This window comes from Ascaphus truei, chromosome 11, assembly GCF_040206685.1.
Source record: "Ascaphus truei isolate aAscTru1 chromosome 11, aAscTru1.hap1, whole genome shotgun sequence".
In the NCBI taxonomy this organism is placed as follows: domain Eukaryota; kingdom Metazoa; phylum Chordata; class Amphibia; order Anura; family Ascaphidae; genus Ascaphus; species Ascaphus truei.
The window spans coordinates 58884538-58901548 of record NC_134493.1 but is presented as its reverse complement, the minus strand read 5'-3'; the positions used below and the strand labels follow the sequence as shown (position 1 = coordinate 58901548).

Here is a 17011-nt window from a genome sequence, read left to right as displayed (position 1 = left end):
AGGAGGGGATGTTAGGGAGATGGGGGCAGTATAGGTGAGTGATGGGATTAGGGGGATGTTAGGGAGATGAGAGCAGTGTAGGTGAGTGATGGGATGAGGGGGATGTTAGGGGGATGGGAGCAGTGTAGGTGAGTGATGGGATGAGGGGGATGTTAGGGGGATGGGAGCAGTGTAGGTGAGAGTGATGGGATGATGGGGATGTTTGGGGGATGGGAGCAGTGTAGGTGAGTGATGGGATGAGGGGGATGTTAGGGGCATGAGGGCAGTGTAGGTGAGTGATGGGAGGAGGGGATGTTAGGGGAATGGGAGCAGTGTAGGTGAGTGATGGGATGAGGGGGATGTTAGGGTGATGGGGCAGCGTAGGTGAGTGATGGGATGAGTGGGATGTTAGAGGGATGGGAGCAGTGTTGGTGAGAAAAGGTCAAGCGCAGACATGGAAAGGCATTGGGATTGAAAGGAACGTAGCTCTAATAAATCTAAAGAAAATGTATTTATTTTGAACACTTTATTTATTAAACATACATTACGAGAATGGCCCCCAATGTCTTGGTGACTAGGATCCCCCAAGAGTATTAATCCACCACTGCCTGCTCTCAGGTATATTATTTCCCTAAAGTGCTTTGAGTCCCATTGGGAGAAAACACCATATCAATAAAGTTATTATAATTATAGTTATTTAGTGACTGCTGCAGTAAATGTGTTTTACCACTAGAGGGCAATTATTGCAAAGCTCAGACCAGTGATGTAATTGTTACTTTCACTTTCATTTTGACCGTGCACTGAAAGGTCAATGTCCGGCTTTACACTGAGGGACCACATGGAAGCTACAACTCTCCTCTAGCCCAGGGGTGCTCAAAGTCTTCTTCCTGTGCCCCCCTGTCTGGTCTCCCCCCCATGCTCGCGCCAACCCCCACCCTCTCATGGCTCCAGTGTCAGATGATGCTGCTTGGTCATGTGATGTCACAATGCCATGGCAACGCGACGTCACGTGACCCCGCAGCGTTATTTGACGCCGGGTTGCCATGACGACGCTTCGCTGGAAGGTAAGGGAGTTTACAGAGGCCTCACGCGATCCCTGGCATTTAATTTAAATACCTTCGGGGGAAGCGCGGGGGCCTCTATAACGGCCGCACCTCCCCCAGAAAATCTCCCAGGGGGCGCACCCCGCACTTTGCGCACCCCTGCTCCCATCTGTTCATCTATTCAATTAGCAGATGCTAATGCCAATTATTGACTATGGAGACATAGTATATGGCTCGGCTCCTCAAACCCACCTTAGCAAACTTGACACCCTCTACAATTCAATTTGTCGTTTTGTTCTCTAATGCAACTACACATACTTCACTGCGAAATGCTCAAAGAACTAGATTGGTCATCACTCGAGTTTAGGCGCAAAGCTCACCTTTCCTGTCTTGCCTTCAAATACTTTCTGGGCAAGCTACCAGTCTATCTGAACAAGCTCCTCACCCCTACCACACGCAGCACCTATCACCTGAGATCAGACTCCAAAAAACTGTTCATGGTCCCAAGGCTCAACAAAGTATCCGGCCGCTCCTCCTCTTACCGTGCACCCCAAAACTGGAACAACCTATCGGAGACTCTCACATCCACCACCAGTTTAAGTTCTTTCAAAACTAAAGCTGTCTCCCATTTTTATCTGGTCTGTAACTGTTACATACGCCTATAATATATATTATCTGTAACTGTGCATGCTACGTCTTGTATATAATGTATAACCTGCTCACTTAATGTAACCATGTATTATTTGTCATCTTAAATCTGTGCCCAGGACATACATGAAAACGAGAGGTAACTCTCACTGTATTACTTCCGGGTAACACATTTTATACATAAATAAATAAATCTGAAGCACTGGAGCCTTTCTCTTTTCTTCTGTGCATCAGCGAGGTTCTTGTGGATCCATACTGTATAAGGATGGAATGATTCCTACTCGTGTAAATAAACATGCAGTATATACAGTATATACCTACCCTGACTTCAGGAGCTTGTTCACTCCATGGAATCTGTTTTATAAAGTCCCCTCTTAGTGTGGTAGAGTAGCAGCTGAAGAAAAACTGGTCTGGATCCTTATCACACAGGTGACCTGGAGTCAGTTGTAAAATATGTCAAAGAAATGACTTTCAACATCTAGAACAAACCATTGTAAAGATATCTAGAAAGACAGGACACTGTCACTGCCAGAGACATCTGGAAAATATTTGTTCCGCAAACCCCTAATTAATAAATCTTTTTGCAACTAATCACACTATCGCCAACAAAACTGTGTGACCGATCTCAGGCAGTATAGTGCTTGTGGGGGAACACACGCTTAATAAGGCCCTGCACTGCGTGCAAACAGCATGGGGGGTTATATCTGTCACTCACTGCAGAACGTGCAAAGTCTCACCCCAAAATGCATTGCTGCTGTGAATGCAAAACATTGTGAGGAGAGACTTTGAAAGACCCTGCTGTAACGGACAGCTACACCCCCTATGCTAAGGTGCAGTTTTGGGACCAGGTGTGCAGTCCCCACACGGGTTCAGGAATACACTATACTGACTGGGATCCACCAGTACATATAATTTTTGCCAAACCCAATGGAGACACTCATGAAATCCCTGCGGGTTCTCACACTCCCTGTTGATAGTCACTGAAAAAGATTGAGAAGTTTTCATGACAGAGGGCAGGCCTACATTTTATTCTGTATGTATCATTTGTTATAAGTAATGTGGTCTGCCTGTTATCCATTACCTCTTCATTGATCACGTGCATTTTTTGTGCAATATTGCACCCTCTTCCTTGTACTCATCTTTACTTATCCAGAGTTTCTGGAAGGCGTCCAGTGAAGCAGTAAGTGAGCCTCCTACCCAAGATGCATACTGTCTCCTCTTTGTGCTTTTTGGGACAATCAGGTTAAAAGCCGAACCTGAGGAAAGCAGAGAGTCCAGTTCCTTCTGCCACATCTAAATATTCTTTTGAATTAACTGAATTGTTATCCTTTGGCAGAATTCTTAATGTTATTAGCCATAAAGAGTGTGACTTTCTCAACTGTCCACATCCCGTGATTCCGGTATTCCACCATCTCCCAAAGATCCATAAATCGCTGGTCGACCCTCCTGGTCGACCCATAGTGGCGAGCATTGTATCTTTGGGAGATGGGTTATCACGGTATGTGGACAAGTTTTGCAGCCCCTGGTCTTTCAACTTCCATCATTTATTAGAGATACAGAGGATCTCATTGTCAGTTTACAGGAGCTTATATGGCACATGGAGTACAGGTGGGTCACATTAGATGTGGCCTCCCTCTACTCCATTATAGATCACAAACACAGTCTTAGAGCTATACGACATTATCTTGATTTATCTAATGTATCTGTCTCACACTGCACTTTTCTAGAAGAATCTATATCTTTTTTACTCACTCACAATTATTTTTTGTTTGATTCACGATTTTATTTACAGAAATTGGGTACGGCTATGGGCACGAGTTTTGCACCTTCATATGCCAATTTATTTATGGTTGTTTGGGAGTCACAGTTTATTTATCACATCAATAATTATTTTCGTCATAATATCGTCTTTTTTTTTAGAGATATATTGACGATCTGATCTTAGTTTGGAGAGGTGATGAGCACTCATTATTTTCTTTAATTCAATATTTAAACACTAATGATTTTAATATCAAACTCACTTTTGAGCACAATATTAATCACATTCATTACTTAGACTTGCTCCTGTACATTGACAACGATATGACCATTCAGACTGATATATATCGAAAAGAGAATTCCAGGAATACGCTCCTCAATTCGCGGAGTTGCCATCCGCGTTCATTGATCAGGAATATTCCTGGATCTTAATTCATGAGATTGAAGAGACTTTGTTCAAACAATGACATATTCCTGTCAAGGTCTAAGGATATGTCTGACAGATTTTTGGCCAGGGGCTATTCTGCAAAAGATGTTTCAGCAGCTTTTGTTAAAGCTGACACTATGGATAGGGAGGTCCTTATTCGGAAAACTGGATCTAAATCTAAAAAAAAAAGATCAAAAACGTTATATTATAGCTCCACACAGAGTCCATTTTTTATTACAATTTATAGTCAACAATCACCACAAATTTCAAAAATAGTGTCTAAACATTGACACACTCTCCTATTGGATGAGGATATTTGTACTATGGTTCAAGGGGGACCAAGGTTCACTTATCTTAAGGCTAAAACTTTAGCATCTCATCTATCACCAAGTCTTTTTGATTCTCGATCCGGTTTTACCAATGTTACAAGTATACCAAAGGGGTTTTTCGGATGTGGAAATTGTTCCATGTGCCAATTCGCATTACCTGCTAAATTCATTTCATATGCTAATGATGTTGGGAAATATTACATCAATAATTTTTTGAATTGCAACACAAGTTTTGTTGTTTATGTTCTCTTTTGCAGATGTGGCAATAGATATGTGGGCCACACTGTCAGATCTCTTACGCTTAGAATAGCTGAACAGACTCGCTTAATTAAGAAGAACGACTTAGTTCATCCAGTGTCTTGACATTTCTCTCAATGTCCCAGGGAAGGCATTGGCAATTTCTCATTTTCTGCCATAGAACATATACCTTGTCACCCTAGGGGTGGCAATAGAGAGAATACACTCAATAAGAAAGAGATGTGTTGGATATACACTCTCAGGACTCTCTACCCCCTCGGCATGAATTCTGATTGGGAATTGAAACATTTCCTTCATGACTGAGGGAGTGGAGAGTGCAGAGATTGTATTACCATATTACCATATACTAATAGTCATTTTTTCATTCTTTATTGTTTTATAGTTTATTATTTCATATACACATTTTTTCACCACCTTTTTTATTCATTTTTTTTATTATTTTTCTTTATTTTTCTTTATTTCATTTTTTATTTGTTTTTCTCCATGATTACACATGTATGCATATATACTTTATGATTATACACTAATGCTTGACATCATATTCTTTGTTTTTAATTAATTCTTGTTTGTATATATATATATGTGTGATGTTTTCCTTGCTGCAGACATGTCTGTCTAGAACACTGTGACCCAGCTTTTGTTTCTATCTTGATGTGATTATTCAAACCTGCTGGGTCCCATTTAAAGCTTTCCAATTAGATTTGAGTTACTTCTACTTAGACTTGCCTGGTAGTAAGGAGGTTGTACTCTTTGATAAAGTCCCATGTCGGGATGAAACACGTCAGAGTGTTCTTATCTGTGATGTCCAGCATTCTTTTCTGATAAAGCTGATTTTATACTACAGAAGCTTGGTTTAGTACAAGGGAGTGGTGACCATTCATCACTTTTCTACTTTTTAATGCTTTCAGCTAGTCTACATCCAGGCAGGCTTCCCGTTCCCCAACCCTTATAAAAAGTCTCTTCTAGGACAGGGGTGCTCAACTCCAGTCCGCAAACCCCCCAACAGGTCAGGCTTTCAGGATATCCCAGCTTCAGCACATGTGGCTCAATCAGTGGCTGAGTCGAAGGAGCAGGGACTGATTGAGCAACCTGTGCTTAAGCAGGGAGCGATTGAGCAACCTGGGCTGAAGCAGAGACCAATTGAGCTATCTGTGCTGAAGCTTGGATATCCTGGAAACCTGTTGAGCACCTGGGTTCTCGGGGGCTGTGGTGAGACCCCTGGTTTCTACCTCTCCAGCCAGTTACTGCTGTAGCAAAATTAACGTAACTAAAATATAGAACTGAAAATAATTCAAAACTCAAGCACAGAGAGAAAAGGTCGGGGCTATTGATTTGGTGTAACCCGATCCTTCCTGTGGGGAGGGGCAGTGATACGGTGTAACCCGATCCTTCCTGTGGGGAGGGGCAGTGATACTGTGTAACCCGATCCTTCCTGTGGGGAGGAGCAGTGATACGGTGTAACCCGATCCTTCCTGTGGGGAGGGGCAGTGATACGGTGTAACCCGATCCTTCCTGTGGGGAGGGGCAGTGATACGGTGTAACCCGATCCTTCCTGTGGGGAGGGGCAGTGATACGGTGTAACCCGATCCTTCCTTCCTGTGGGGAGGGGCTATTGATACGGTGTAATCCGATCCTTCCTGTGGGGAGGGGTAGTGATACTGTGTAACCCGATCCTTCCTGTGTGGAGGGGCAGTGATACTGTGTAACCCGATCCTTCCTTCCTGTGGGGAGAAGCAGTGATACGGTTTAACCCGCTCCTTCCTTCCTGTGGGGAGAAGCAGTGATACGGTTTAACCCGATCCTTCCTTTCTGTGGGGAGGGGCAGTGATACTGTGTTACCCGATCCTTCTCTCTCTCTCCCTCTCTCTCTGTGTGAATGACATGAATGAACTTTATAGATGTAATTTATCTCCATTTTGAATATAGACATACTGTTTACTTTTATTCATGAAGCTGGAATTTACAGTAACATTGTTGGAGGGCTTCATGTACACAGCACTCTCAATCTCGGCTTTTTACCAGAATTCTGTCTTGAAATCCAGATGCACCAGACAATATACTCCCAATAAAGACTAGTGGCTAGCCCCCAAATGCAACCTCTTCTTGCTCCTCTTGTTTTTGATGAAGACACGAGAGTTTTACAAAATGTATCCATTATTACATGAGCTTTTGAGACATCGCGAGTCTGTTCTAATCAAACCATAAATAACTTTGCATGTTCATCCAGGGAACATTTTCAAGACCATAAATGAGTTTGTTTTCTCCGGAACCAACACGGTTACTTCCGCTCATCTAGGAGCTTATCCTTATTTTGACGTTTTTGGATGATATTGTGGTGTTAATGTCTCCGTTTTTTCTTTCTCAGAAATATGCAATGGCCGTGACAGTCACTGCAATATTTGTAATATGTGTGGCCAGAAGACGGTATTACAGAAAGAGGGGACCAGGTTAGAGTCTGCGTTTATCATTCCCTGGTAAGTGTACCGTACGATGTGTCTAATTGTTGTTGATTTGATAGTCTGAGATTTTGTGCTGATCAGTGGGTAATCTCTCCCGTTTTATGTGTTTTCAGTAATATTGTGTTACAAACCTTTCAGTATTCTATGGGCCATGTGTTCATTTTGTGTCATTGTGTCATTCTCCAGTGGAGAGGATACACTTGGTGAATCATACGCCCCTTCTGTCTCTGTGTCACTGCAGTAACAGGGACACACTCTGCAAGTTCCTCTGGGTTACTAAGTGATTATTTATCTTTTTCTCCAGGTTTAGAAAAGAAGAAAATCCAAGAAATCTTGAACAGTCCGAACCCAAACTCATTACACCCTGAGACCCCACACATGTAATCTTCTTATTTCAACAGAGACCAGACACTATGCCATCTGTTTTAAATTGAGTTCAGGGTGATTTATAGATGAATTAATGGAAACCAGTGTGCGCTGTCCCTTATATTTCTATCCCAGTTTCCCATGATCAGCAGGGCAAATCCAGACACATAAAAATACAAAAATATGCCTGTCTATCTTTGTTTTTGTTTTTATGATTTATAGATGATGTTAATTAGTCGTCTGTATAACTCCTAGTGAAAATAAAGGTGAACAATAGCGCTCATGCAAACAATGAATTACAATGAATTACAAAAAAACTGTGATATAGAGTCCAAGGTAGTCCTGGAGCTGCCCAAAGAAGTGAATCTGGAATCTCCTACCCAGATTTGGTAATGTAGGGGAAAGACACCTCCTGTGGCACTGAGGAATGGTTTAATTGTGATTGTAGACAAAGTTCTTTTCTTGATGGATTCCTCAAGAGAAAAAGAGAAAACAAGAATGCATTACCCAGGGACAACTAGGATGAAGAAATAGAGAAATTTTAATACAATAATAAAATACACTATAAAATACAAAATAAAAATTGATTACACTAAAAATACAAAGATTTATACTAAAAAGAACTATCTGTGCCTTGGCATAGTAACCAGATGTCTTGAAACTTGCTCCGTTTGGTGTAAAATTGGAAACCTACTCACCAAAAGTGACTAGGACATAAGCGTTATTGAAATGGTCTTATCAGCACATGAGACCGCTTGCTGCGAGGTGAAATTGTGTCAATCCACAGAAGAGGATCTCCTTTTCTGCTCGGGTGTTTGCTTGCTGCACACTGCTTACTGCTTTCTCCCAGAGTTCAGCCGATCAACTCCTCCTACAGTATGACGTCACCGCTTGTTCTCCACAGCTACGGTGTCTCAGTGATGCCAAAAGACCTCCTACATGTTTTGAAACTCCTAATAGTGGGTTTCTTCATCAGGGATAGTTACTGCATGTGTCCATACTCATATATATACACCCTTTCCTTAATTCATGTTAATAATTGACTAGATGACTCCTAATTGAGTGGAGAGTCTCACGAATTAAAATTGGAATGGTAGTCCATCAGAGAGATAATTCATTAATATGCAATATACATAGAAAGACATTCTAGTTGCAACATGGATGCAACACTTAGATAAATCTATATGCAAAATCGCAAATGAGCAAATAAATCAAAGAGATATATCATTAGTATGCAATATACATAGAAAGACATTCTAATTGCAATATAGATGCAACATATAAATAAATCTGTATTCAAATTAGCAGATGAGCAAATGAATGAAAAAAGCCAATTGACAATTAAGCAAAATAAGCAAGTTAATGAAAAGAAGCAAATGAACAAATTGGTAGAAAATAATAGCAAAAAATGTATACAGGCTTTGGTTGTGATTCTACAGGTGTGAAAGAAATGTTCTTACTAAATAGTATTTTACCATATATATAATCAATCACTACACATAAGCCAATGTATACATTTGATTGCTGGATTGATTACAAACAACAAATTCAATAACATGATGTTAATAGTCACAGACAAACATGATCAGCTACATACAATTAGACTAAATGCTGATTTAAATGTGAGAGGCTGTGTGTCAAGAAGGAACCTTAAGACATTATTCTTATAATTAGTATGTGAACTAATCAATTAAGTATATATAAAGTATAAGAAGTGACAATAGTGTTTTAAGATTTAAGATTAGTGATCCTAAACTATATATTATAATTATATCTTAATAGAGATAGAGTGTACTAAAGAATTTATTTGATTTGTGTAGTGCTTAATGGTGTTTTGAAGAATAATAATAAAGTGTATGAAAAAGTGATCAAATTAATTGGAATTGAAAAATTTAAATTTAATGAAAATTTAACATATAACAGGCAATCGCACAGCTGGATGAGAAATATTCTAAGACCCTAAGATTCTAAAATCCAAAATCTCAAGATCTCAAAATCTAGTCGGCAGACAATGTGCTGTGCAATTCTATTTGAGAAAAGCTGATAAATCAAATTCAATATTTAACCCCTGAGGACTAAGCGTTTTTAATTCATAAATCCAAAAGGACTCCCTCTTGGAAATGAAGTTCAATTTGTCTCCTCCTCTCTTGCAGAATGTGGGACATCCAATGGCATGGCACCTTAAGCCTTCTGGGCTCTGTGCATGTTTTGTTTTGAAATGGAGAGAAACATTATGAGACTCAAAGCCTCTTTTGATATTGTATACTGTATATGTTCTCCCAATCTTCTTTGTAATGTTCTGCCCGTGCAGCCCACGTATTGTAGACCGCACGGGCATTTCAAAAGGTAGATGACAAACTGACTGTGACAATTTATTAAAGTTTTTATAACATATTCTTTCTGTGTAATATATGATGTAAATGTATTTGTCTTAATACTATATTGGCATGCTATACACTTAGAACATGGGAAGTAACCATTGATTCTCCCTCTGTTAGTGAGTGAATTTTTACTGAAAGTGCAGCTTGGTGACAACATTGATTTGAGATTATTTGCTTTCCTGAATTATATTTCTGGTTTTTCTTTCAGGTGTATTTTCAAACTGTCATCCTGTCTAAGAAGACTCCAATATTTCCCAAAGGTTTTGATAATCTGTGGAGCTAGAGAATTGTATTGTGTAATAAAAGCCACTGTACTCTGTGTATTATTTTGATTATTTTTTGGTTTATATTCTAATAAATCAGATCTTGTCATATCTCGTACAGTATCAATCGCTTTCTCTAGCTCATGTTTGTTATAATCACGGTCAATAAACCTTTGTTTTAAATCCTGTGCCTGTACATCGAACATCAAATGGTCAGAACAATTGCGTTTGATCCTAACCAGCTGACCTTTAGGAATATTCCTAATCCATTTTGGATTGTGGTTACTGCTGGCTAGGAGATAGTTGTTCGCTTGGACTGGTTTATAGAATGTTTTTGTTTGTAAGATATTGTTTTCGATATATATATGAAGGCCCAAGAACTCCATGCAAGTCCTACTTTGCTTAAATGTAAAATGTAAGTTTTTATTATTATTATTATTAAGATTTATTTTGAATTGTTCTAACGCACAGGGCGTTCCTCTCCATATGAATATGACGTCATCTATGTAGCGCCGCCAAAGGACCAAATTCACCCCCAGCTCTATATTGGACCAAATAACATCATCCTCCCATCTACCCATATATAGGTTGGCATAGCTGGGAGCGAATTTGGTACCCATGGCAGTGCCACATATCTGTAGATGGAACTGTTCCATGAAGAGGAAGTATTTGTGCCTTAAAATAAAGTTTATAGATTCCATAAGGAATTTAGCCAATTCTTCAGACATGGTCTTATCTTGTTCAAGAGTTAATGCGATAGCCTCGCAGCCCTTTTCATGTGATATCACTGTGTACAGTGATGTAACATCTGCTGTTACTAGAATAAAATCTTGATGCCACTGAATGTCCCTCAAAACCTGCAAAATATGAGTAGTGTCTCTCAAATAAGAATGTAATTGGATCACATATTTTTGTAGGTGGTGATCAATAAATTGTAATAGTGATGAGGTGAGCGATCCTATGCCAGATATTATTGGACGGCCAGGGGGTCTCAGAAGGTCTTTATGTATCTTGGGGATCATATAAAAAATGGGGATTCTCGGATGTGTACTATAAAGAAAATCTAGTTCCTTATCATTTATAACATCATCTTTTAAAGCATTCTCTAATATGGTTTTTAGTTCACCTTGATACTGTATAGTAGGGTTACTATTTAATAGGAGGTAGGTGTTCTTATCCCCTAGTATACGTTGTGACTCTTCAATGTAGTAGGGGGCATCCATTACCACGATGCCCCCTCCTTTGTCTGCCGACTTAATTACAATCTGATCGTTCTTTTCCAGCTGTATTATTGCCTGTCTTTCGTTTGCACTCAAATTTTCTTTCCTGGTTCCTTCTTTCAAAATATGTCTCTCTAAATCTGCTGAAACCATCTCTGCAAATGATTCTACTAGGTTCCCTCTAGCAAATTTAGGGTAAAATGTTGAACCCGGTTTAAATTTTGTAAATTTTGTGGACTTTCTTTCCCCCTCTTCTTTGTCTGTTGTGTTGGTTTTAGCAAAGAATCTTTTTAATGCTAATTTCCTAGCAAATTTTTGAATATCTATATATAGCTCAAAATTATTTGGGCCACATGTAGGGGCGAAAGTAAGGCCTTTACTTAAAACTTGCTTTTCTAATTCTGACAATTCATATTTGCTAATATTGAATATGTTTTTTTGCTGTTTAGATTTTTTTGCTAATTTCATTCGCTTATTGCTCTGGCTGGTCTTTTCTTTCCCGCCTCTCCTCCCTCTTTTTCTATTTTTCTTTTTCGTGAATTCGGTGACTCCCATTTTTTGTCTGGCTTTCTTCTCTGAAATTCCTGGTCCCTTTCTCTCTTCCAATCTAAAAAATACCTTAAAAAGCTGAATAAGTGGATTGAATGTAATTGATAGTTTGAACAGGAGGAGGAAATGTGTGTCAGTGTCAGGGATCTCACAGCATCTTCACAAACAGGTTTGGTTATGATGTCAATTAGTCGTCTGTATAACTCCTACTTTAAATGCTCCATAATGCTAAGTCCAAAATGAAAACACAATGACAATTGTTTGTTTGTGGGTTTTACGATACACTTTGTCTGATTTAGTCTTTCAAATCTTCAAATATTCACTATTTCATTATTTCGCCGGTAATTTGTGCAAATTAAAATCTGCAGTAGTAACACTGTCCTGGGGTGTTTATTTGTATTTTTTGTTTATTGTACAGTTTTTATAAAGCAAGATCTCAAATTGGGAAAAATGTTTCTTCTTTGCCTTATATAGTAGGTAACACTGTCCTTGTCATTTTGCAGACACAATTAGACCCTGCGCTGAAGAGCTTACAAACCGTTTTGGTCCCTGAGGGCCAGGGAGGTACAGATGTAGGAAGACTTATTGTTTTTGGCAGAGCGATAAACCATTTGTAATCCCCCGGAATTTGTCTGCACGTTGCGGCCCTGTGACCGCGGGCGACCTGCAGCTTCCCAGTGGAGTTTGGCGGCTACCTTGGTACTTTGCAGTAATGTTAGGTGGTGCTAGTGTGTCTATATCCTATAATATATGTACCTCTAATCCACTCCCATACACTTTCACGGGTAGCTCCTGCGGCTCTGGAATCCAGGTGCTGGGACAGGCTAGTAAGTGGGTAGCGAGGATCCGTGGACAGGCCGGAGATAAAGGAAGGCAATAGCTGTCCCCTGCAGCGTGGTGTATATATTTCTAACGTTTTCCTGGGTATTACTGCAAGAGCATCTACTGGATCCCACTGACTATGATTGACTATTGTCTACGCCTCCGTTGTTCATGTGCCGCAGGTGTGCTTTGGCAAACAGACATAAGTAACTGCTCCGGGAGACCACTTTCTTGCAGGTCAGTGTCGGTAACACCGGGGGACATAGGCACATAAGTCTTCATCGCTGGATGAGCGGGACAGTATGTTCTGGCTGTATGGACTTCCCCGGCTTAGTTTTGCGTGAAGGCACATGGGGGCAGAAGAGGCTTCCTCCAGAAGTCGTGGTCTCTCTGTGGGTAGAGACCATCAATGAGCCTCGCCATGCAGTCCATCCTCTCCAAAATAAGGTACATTTTTCATCTCAGACACACAGATTACATTTACTTACCTGCCAAAGGTGGCAGGCATAGAAACCCATGCACGTTTCGAATATACATTTGTTGGATCCAGCAGGGGTGCATTAATTGCACATGTGGTGGTGGTGCTCTGCGGGTGCTGAGGGCACTCCAGATTTGGCCATGCTGGTGTACTGTGTTGTGTGCCGTTCTGGGTGTGGAACAATGTTTATAAAAAGTTCTGGATGGGTGGGGGGGAAAGGTTTGTCCCAGATTAAAGGGACATGTTACATTATATATTGTATAGAAACACATGTTAAGTTTTTGTGCTGTTCGGAGCGGACATGGACTTAAACATTCTCTGTGCCATCTGCCTGACACATACTGAGAAGGAGAAGCAGCGGCTCAGTGAGTAAAGACACTGACTGGCACGGAGTGTGAAGCAGGGGAACCTGGGAGAAGGAGCGGCTCAGTGAGTAACGACACTGACTGGCACTGAGTGTGAGGCAGGGGAACCTGGGAGAAGGAACGGCTCAGTGAGTAAAGACACTGACTGGCACTGAGTGTTAAGCAGGGGAACCTGGGAGAAGGAGCGGCTCAGTGAGTAAAGACACTGACTGGCACTGAGTGTGAAGCAGGGGAACCTGGGAGAAGGAACGGCTCCGTGAGTAAAGACACTGACTGGCACTGAGTGTGAAGCAGGGGAACCTGGGAGAAGGAGCGGCTCCATGAGTAAAGACACTGACTGGCACTGAGTGTGAAGCAGGGGAACCTGGGAGAAGGAGCGGCTCAGTGAGTAAAGACACTGACTGGCACTGAGTGTGAAGCAGGGGAACCTGGGAGAAGGAGCGGCTCAGTGAGTAAAGACACTGACTGGCACTGAGTGTGAAGCAGGGGAACCTGGGAGAAGGAGCGGCTCAGTGAGTAAAGACACTGACTGGCACTGAGTGTGAAGCAGGGGAACCTGGGAGAAGGAGCGGCTCAGTGAGTAAAGACACTGACTGGCACTGAGTGTGAAGCAGGGGAACCTGGGAGAAGGAGCGGCTCAGTGAGTAAAGACACTGACTGGCACTGAGTGTGAAGCAGGGGAACCTGGGAGAAGGAGCAGCTCAGTGAGTAAAGACACTGACTGGCACTGAGTGTGAAGCAGGGGAACCTGGGAGAAGGAGCGGCTCAGTGAGTAAAGAGACTGACTGGCACTGAGTGTGAAGCAGGGGAACCTGGGAAAAGGAGCGGCTGAGTGAGTAAAGACACTGACTGGCACTGAGTGTGAAGCAGGGGAACCTGGGAGAAGGAGCGGCTCAGTGAGTAAAGACACTGACTGGCACTGAGTGTGAAGCAGGGAAACCTGGGAGAAGGAGCGGCTCAGTGAGTAAAGACACTGACTGGCACTGAGTGTGAAGCAGGGGAACCTGGGAGAAGGAGCGGCTCAGTGAGTAAAGACACTGACTGGCACTGAGTGTGAAGCAGGGGAACCTGGAAGAAGGAGCGGCTCAGTGAGTAAAGACACTGACTGGCACTGAGTGTGAAGCAGGGGAACCTGGGAGAAGGAGCGGCTCAGTGAGTAAAGACACTGACTGGCACTGAGTGTGAAGCAGGGGAACCTGGAAGAAGGAGCGGCTCAGTGAGTAAAGACACTGACTGGCACTGAGTGTGAAGCAGGGGAACCTGGGAGAAGGAGCGGCTCAGTGAGTAAAGACACTGACTGGCACTGAGTGTGAAGCAGGGGAACCTGGGAGAAGGAGCGGCTCAGTGAGTAAAGAGACTGACTGGCACTGAGTGTGAAGCAGGGGAACCTGGGAGAAGGAGCGGCTCAGTGAGTAAAGACACTGAGCGGCACTGAGTGTGAAGCAGGGGAACCTGGGAGAAGGAGCGGCTCAGTGAGTAAAGACACTGAGCGGCACTGAGTGTGAAGCAGGGGAACCTGGGAGAAGGAGCGGCTCAGTGAGTAAAGACACTGACTGGCACTGAGTGTGAGGCAGGGGAACCTGGGAGAAGGAGCGGCTCAGTGAGACACTGACTGGCACTGAGTGTGAAGCAGGGGAACCTGGGAGAAGGAGCGGCTCAGTGAGTAAAGAGACTGACTGGCACTGAGTGTGAAGCAGGGGAACCTGGGAGAAGGAGCGGCTCAGTGAGTAAAGACACTGAGCGGCACTGAGTGTGAAGCAGGGGATCCTGGGACAAGGAGCGGCTCAGTGAGTAAAGATACTGACTGGCACTGAGTGTGAAGCAGGGGAACCTGGGAGAAGGAGCGGCTCAGTGAGTAAAGACACTGACTGGCACTGAGTGTGAGGCAGGGGAACCTGGGAGAAGGAGCGGCTCAGTGAGTAAAGAGACTGACTGGCACTGAGTGTGAAGCAGGGGAACCTGGGAGAAGGAGCGGCTCAGTGAGTAAAGACACTGAGCGGCACTGAGTGTGAAGCAGGGGATCCTGGGACAAGGAGCGGCTCAGTGAGTAAAGACACTGACTGGCACTGAGTGTGAGGCAGGGGAACCTGGGAGAAGCAGCGACTCAGTGAGTGAAGACACTGACTGGCACTGAGTGTGAGGCAGGGGAACCTGGGAGAAGGAGCGGCTCAGTGAGTAAAGATACTGACTGGCACTGAGAATTTGAAGCAGGTTCAATTCCTGGAGTCGGCTACTTGTGACCTTGGGCAAGTCACTTTATCTCCCTGTGCCTCAGGCACCAAATACATAGATTGTAAGCTCCACGGGGCAGGGACCTGTGCCTGCAACATGTCTCTGTAAAGCGCTACGTAAAACTAGCAGCGCTATACAAGAACACGCTATTATTATACTGGATTGCAGTTTGAGTAGCTCTGGCCAGACACGAGGTCCTCTGAGTCCTTACTGACAATCCACCTTTCTCAGCAACTACAATACACTCTGGGGAAAGTTACCCTTATCCCATGTCCCATCAGAAGAGCCCACAGGTTGGATTCAGTATTTAATAAGTGGATTGAATGTAATTGATAGTTTGAGCAGGAGGAAATGTTTGTCAGTGTCAGGGATCTCACAGCATCTTCACAAACAGGTTTGGTTATTTATAAGGGATTATTAATGCCCTGCCCAGGTTTCCTGGAACAGGACAGGCTTTCAGTTTCATTTCTTGTCAGCAGCCTTTCTTCACAGGAACAATTTAAATTGAGAGACCTTGGGGACTGGGAGCGGTGTAGTCCCGGGTCAGTTAAGCTCCATGAGGAAAGGGAGAAAAATACCCTAAAATACCAATAAATACAAAATGTAAACTACAAATACAAATAAACAACTAGTCTTATCCGGAACTTCAATTGGAAGATTAGTTAACATATATAATATAATATTCAAATTTTCCGTTGGTCCTGTGAAATGTCCCTGACCTCCGGCTATCCAGTGACCTGGACGAGAGGTTGGCATACCGGCTTACCGGAGGTGAGTGAGCAGGACCGGGATAAGGACCGGCAACAGAGTTAAGACATTTTTCTCTCACACGAGAGATCCTCAAGGGGAAGCACTGCATTGTGAAAGAACAGTGTCGGTTGGGCTCCCAAGATGGCGGCCGGACGCAGCTGAGGGTCTTCTCCTGCTAATAGAGTTAACCGAAGGAGAGGAGGGGCGGGAAGAGGAGTGGGAGGAGAGGTAGGAGGGGAGAAGAGGTGCCCTTAGCAAGCCTAAGAGAAAGACTGCCACCTGGTGGAGAAAATCTTGCACTCCTTCCTCCCCCTAGCCCAATGCAGAGCTGATAAATCAGTTCTACCACAAAGTGTCTCCAATCAACACTCTGTTATACAAAAATAAAATAACAAAACAAAATAAAATACATAAGGAAAAAGTAAAAGGAACCAACAATGACTAGTGTGTAAAAGATGGACTCAGCCGTGGCAGGGACACATAACACATAACATCTCTAGCCAAAGATAAAACCAAAGATAAAATCCAACACAAATTTTCTTTTTATCTCTCATTACTACGAGACTACCCAAACATGGCCCCCAAACTCAAAAAGATCAAATCAAGCGACCTAGTATCATATCTAGCTAAAGATAGAGGATCCCCTAGACCTCTGTCCTCCAATACACAAGAAGAAACGGAGGG

General features: G+C 42.7%; 1 long non-coding RNA gene across 1 annotated transcript; it reads right to left on the bottom strand.

Moving 5' to 3' along the window:
• Positions 1 to 6082: 6082 nt before the first annotated feature.
• LOC142463624 (uncharacterized) lies at positions 6083 to 16523 on the bottom strand. The gene is made up of 3 exons (XR_012787468.1): positions 16344 to 16523; positions 12437 to 12892; positions 6083 to 7740 (listed from the first exon to the last, which is right to left on the bottom strand). It is a non-coding gene; the product is annotated as an uncharacterized LOC142463624 (long non-coding RNA).
• Between the last annotated feature and the right edge of the window lie 488 nt (positions 16524 to 17011).